We start from the raw sequence: 5,133 nt of genomic DNA on the forward strand, positions 1-5,133 counted from the left end.
GGAACAAAAACAAAAGCAGAACCCTTTAACCATGATACAACTTTGGTTCTGTTTCATCCAATATTCAATAAACAGTGAGCAGAGATTGGTGTTGGCCAAACGGCCAGAACTTAAACGTGTTGTAAATTAACATGATCGAACTTTGGTTTTTCATCCAATATTCAATAAACTGGGAACCGGGCTTGGCGTTGGTCAAATGGCCAGAACATAAATGTGTTGTAAATTTAGAGGTCAAACGTGAAGGTCACATCAATGTTCATCTTTTTTTTCCCATACGACATGCTTTGCAGTGTTGTTTCCTTTATTAAAGACCCCCCCCCCCCCCCCCCCGCACTCTCTTGTTGAAGGTGTAGAATGATGATAACTGTCTGAAATAAATGTAAAAACTGGCAAGATTGGTGGCAAACTCGTGGACGTCTTCAAAGTCACCTGTCATCGTTAAGCCCTTGAGTCCTGTCATCGTTAACCCCCTGAGTCCTGTCATCGTTAACCCCCTGAGTCCTGTCATCGTTAACCCCTTGAGTCCTGTCATCGTTAACCCCCTGAGTCCTGTCATCGTTAACCCCCTGAGTCCTGTCATCGTTAACCCCTTGAGTCCTGTCATCGTTAACCCCTTGAGTCCTGTCATCGTTAACCCCCTGAGTCCCGTCATCGTTAACCCCTTGAGTCCCGTCATCGTTAACCCATTGAGTCCTGTCATCGTTAACCCCTTGAGTCCCGTCATCGTTAACCCCCTGAGTCCCGTCATCGTTAACCCCTTGAGTTCTGTCATCGTTAACCCCTTGAGTCCTGTCATCGTTAACCCCTTGAGTCCCGTCATCGTTAACCCCTTGAGTCCTGTCATCGTTAACCCCCTGAGTCCTGTCATCGTTAACCCCCTGAGTCCTGTCATCGATAACCCCTTGAGTCCCGTCATCGTTAACCCCTTGAGTCCCGTCATCGTTAACCCCCTGAGTCCTGTCATCGTTAACCCTTAACCCCTTGAGTTCTGTCATCGTTAACCCCCTGAGTCCTGTCATCGTTAACCCCTTGAGTCCCGTCATCGTTAACCCCTTGAGTCCTGTCATCGTTAACCCCCTGAGTCCTGTACCGTTGGTGAACTGAGATCAGTGTGGTATGCACTCGCGGCGAAAACACTGCTGTTTGCGTGCGGGCCCAACACTCAGCTTATATCACAGATTGACGTGAATATACAGTTGGGCCAACACCAGTGTGTGAGCTGTATTATCAATGGTTTCTCCATTGCAATGGGAAATCATTTACAGCTTGGTCTTTTGTGAAGGACTATGACTTTCAAACCAGAGGGCAAAATTGCACTGGCCCTTGGTGCTGCAGCCTTAGGGGCTGGTTGGCCTTTGGGGAACCATCCCACCGCCGACTGTCCTAAAACCCTCTTGACCGAGAGAGTGAGGATGTAACTTGGGCAAGACACTCTCCACTATAATCAAATTCTTGCCCAGATAGTTTTGGACAGCAGTTACCTCCTCTGCTGTTCTGATGGTCATAGTCCAACACAACCGATTATCACACCACTGCTTGTGTACATTTTTAGAGGAGACAATGATTTTACTGAACGAAAGTAAAGAGCATTACCAAGAGAAAGGAGTACACACTGAGAATCGTGACTGACAACCTGACCTTTTTCTTCAGTCATATCTCAGTATGGTCACCCCTGAAAATGGAGTATGGCTGCCTACACGGCGGGGGTAAAAAACGTAAAAGTCCACTCGTGTATACGTGTGAACGTGGGAGTCGCAGCCCACGAACGAAGAAGGAGAAGAGGAGGAGGAGAAGAAGAAGAAGGAAAAGAAGAAGAAGAAGAAGGAGAAGGAGAAGAAGAAGAAGGAAAAGAAGAAGAAGAAGAAGAAGAAGATGATGATGATGATGATGATGATGATGATGATGATGATGATGATGATGATGATGATGATGATGATGATGATGATGGAGGAGGAGGAGGAGGAGAAAGAAGAAGAAGACGAAGAAGGAAAAGGAGGAGGAGAAGGAGGAGGAGGAGAAGAAGAAGGAGGAGGAGGAGGAGGAGAAAGAAGAAGACGAAGACGAAGAAGAAGAAAGAAGAAGGAGAAGAAGGAGAAGGAGGAGGAGAGGAGGAGGAGGAGAAGGAGAAGGAGAAAGAAGAAGAAGAATCAGAACAAGGAGGAGGAGGAGGAGGAGAAGGAGAAAGAAGAAGACGAAGACGAAGAAGAAGAAGAAGAAGAAGCAGAAAGAAGAAGAAGAAACAGCCCTTGACTGACAAGCATTCTCGCCAGCAGCAGTTAAAGTGTTAAAGGTGTTCTGTTCAAAGTTGAATAACAGCTGTCTAAGCCTCTGGCTCCCAGTTCATCTTTCAAGACAGTTGAATCAAAGGGATAATGACAAATACCTACCGAAAAGAAATGCCAATAAACACCCAACAAAACCCGATGAATGAACGAATAAAAATTAGCAACCATTTCCACCCCACCAAAACCACACAACACCAACAACAGCTGCTGATCATATATATATATATATATATATATATATATATATATATATATATATATACTGAACATCAGGGAAAATTCTTATTACAAACTATATGTGACTGACTATGAACTATGGCACTAAAAATATATTTCAATAACACCCAAGGTCTCTCGGTCCTAGATATGCACCATCTATCAACACAAAACACACACAATATTCACGCAAGGCCAAAATGTGAAGTTTTCAGTTGCCATAAAATTCAAAATGGTTGGAATAACGGCGATACTGGCTGCAGTCAACAGCTGCATATAAATATGATCCCCCAAAACTTCTTCTTCTTCTTCTGCGTTCGATGTTTTGGCTGCGTCAGACGGTCACCCCTGTCGCCACGATGTAACCCACGGTCTTCTCCAGGTCGTGGCGGTCTCCCCAAAGCTGCGCCTGTAGCTCTGTGCCCCCTGGCCAGGTTTGACGCCGTAGAGCTTCATGGGTTGGGCAGTGTTGGAGGATGTGTTCAGGGGTCTGGGGTCCAGTGCCACATGGACACTCATCAGTGTGGGCGATCTTCATACGGTGAAGGTGACTCAGTAGTCGGCAGTGGCCAGTTCTCAGTCTGAAGAGGACTGTCTGCTGGTGTCTCTGGAGCTGGTGGATTGGATCGACACCACCGTTTGCACCCAGCCTTCTCTTCCACTGGTTCTGGTAACGGTTGTGGATGATGGTCCTGGCCTCTCTGTAGGTCACGGGGTGGCTGAACTGCTTCATTTTGCTGCCTGCCTTGGAGAGAGCATCGGCCTTTTCGTTCCCCGTGACCCCACAGTGAGAAGGAACCCACTGAACAGTGACAGTCGACCGTTTTGAAAGGTCATGAAGGGCTGCTTTGATGTTTGTCAGCTGCTGTTCGTTTCTGGTTGACTGGAGTCCCTGCAGGAGAGATCTGCAGTCAGTGAAGAAGGCTATCTTTGGTGGTGGGCTGACTGACGTCCTGAGGCCTTGTGCAGCATGGAGTAGTGCTGCTGTCTCCGCTCTGTAGTTCGAGGAGATTCTTCCTGTGGGGAAGGCTCCAGGGGTCAGTCTTCCATCTGTGTGCCTGATGAAGGTGCCTGCTCCTCCATTCTTCACCGCTCCCTCCGAGGATCCGTCTGTGAAGACGTGCGTCCATTCGCTGGGGTTGTACCGAGTCTCAATCATCTCCAATGTCAGAGCTTTCAGCAGGGGAGGGGCTTGGCAGTCCTTTTGGTCGATGCCAGGGACTTTTGTGATGATTGAGACTCCTTCCAGTTGGTCGGCCGGTTCCTCGAAGTCGGGGAGTGTTTCCATCTCGGCAGGGGACGAGGGCAGCAGGTCTTCATGTTGGCGGTGCAGGGTCTTGGAGAGGTGGTTGAAGCTGGTCCGCTTCAGTCTGTTCTTTGTTGGGTGCTTCAGTTTTCCGTGCATTGGGTGAGTTGGCATGCGCAGGAGCTTCTCGCTGTGGATGAAGACTTTTTCCTCTCGTCTATCTTCGAGTGGGTGGAGGCCTGTGTGTTTCTCCATCGCCTGAACTGGAGTCGTCTTTATCCCGCCAGTGATCAGCCGTAGCCCTGCGTTCTGAACTTTGCTCAGGCGGCTTGTGTTGGTTGCTGATGCCGTGGCCCAGGCAGTGCTGCCATACTCCAGGGTTGGCCTGACAGTTCCAGTGTACACCCTCTGCAGTATGCTGCTGTTGGCACCCCAAGAGGTCCCGGCGAGTTTTTTCAGGATGGCCAGTTTTCTGGTTGCTCGTCTCTCGATGTCCTTGAGATGGGGGTTCCATGTCAATCGCTTGTCGAGCTTCACACCCAGGTACATTGGCGTGTCATCCTGTTTCAACTGCTATCCCTCAAAACAAACTCAAAGCAACTGTAAAACTGGGAGGAAGGAAAACAAAAACCAAGCACCCTTGTCTCCCCTTGTCCCATTCACACGCTGTTTGGTTTGGGGAAATTTGGAATTAAAAAAAAGAAAAAAGAAAAAAAAGTACCTTTCCTATAAGACCATGCTGAAACAGAGATTCGAACCCTGATCACCAGCGAACACTTGATCATGAGTCCAAAGCCTGGCCGACTGTACCACAGCGCACCCATCAGCTACTGAACGCCCTCTTTAGCGATACGAAAGAGTAACCTGAAACGTTCGTCCACAGAATGATATTATGTATGTCAGATACACATAAGGCATAATATACAATGCTGTAACGGTATGGTGTATTAACACGAAACTACCAAGATTTTCTTCTTCTTGTTGTTGAAACAAGCTGAATTACATTCGCTTAGAACAATACCAAACAAAACACCAATGACCGTAAGATAATGAAAGAGGCAACAGAAAAAAAAGGAGTCAAATCAAGATATGAGAAAAGCAAAACAAGACAGACACCTCTCACAGTCACCAAAAGGTGAAAACTCAAAAAGGGAGACAGAAAAAAAAGAGATAAAAAAAACACAACAAAAAACAACTAAAAACAAGACAGACAACTCTCCTCTCTCAGTCTCCTTCAGAAGAAGAAAAAAGATTGAAAAAAAGGGGAAAAAAAGACAAAATAAGACAACTCCTCCATCAATCCTCTCATCACTGAATAGGATATATATATATATATCATATATATATATATATATATATATATTTATATATATATATATAAGGACA

Source organism: Babylonia areolata, chromosome 17 (assembly GCF_041734735.1).
Source record: "Babylonia areolata isolate BAREFJ2019XMU chromosome 17, ASM4173473v1, whole genome shotgun sequence".
Lineage (NCBI taxonomy): Eukaryota > Metazoa > Mollusca > Gastropoda > Neogastropoda > Buccinidae > Babylonia > Babylonia areolata.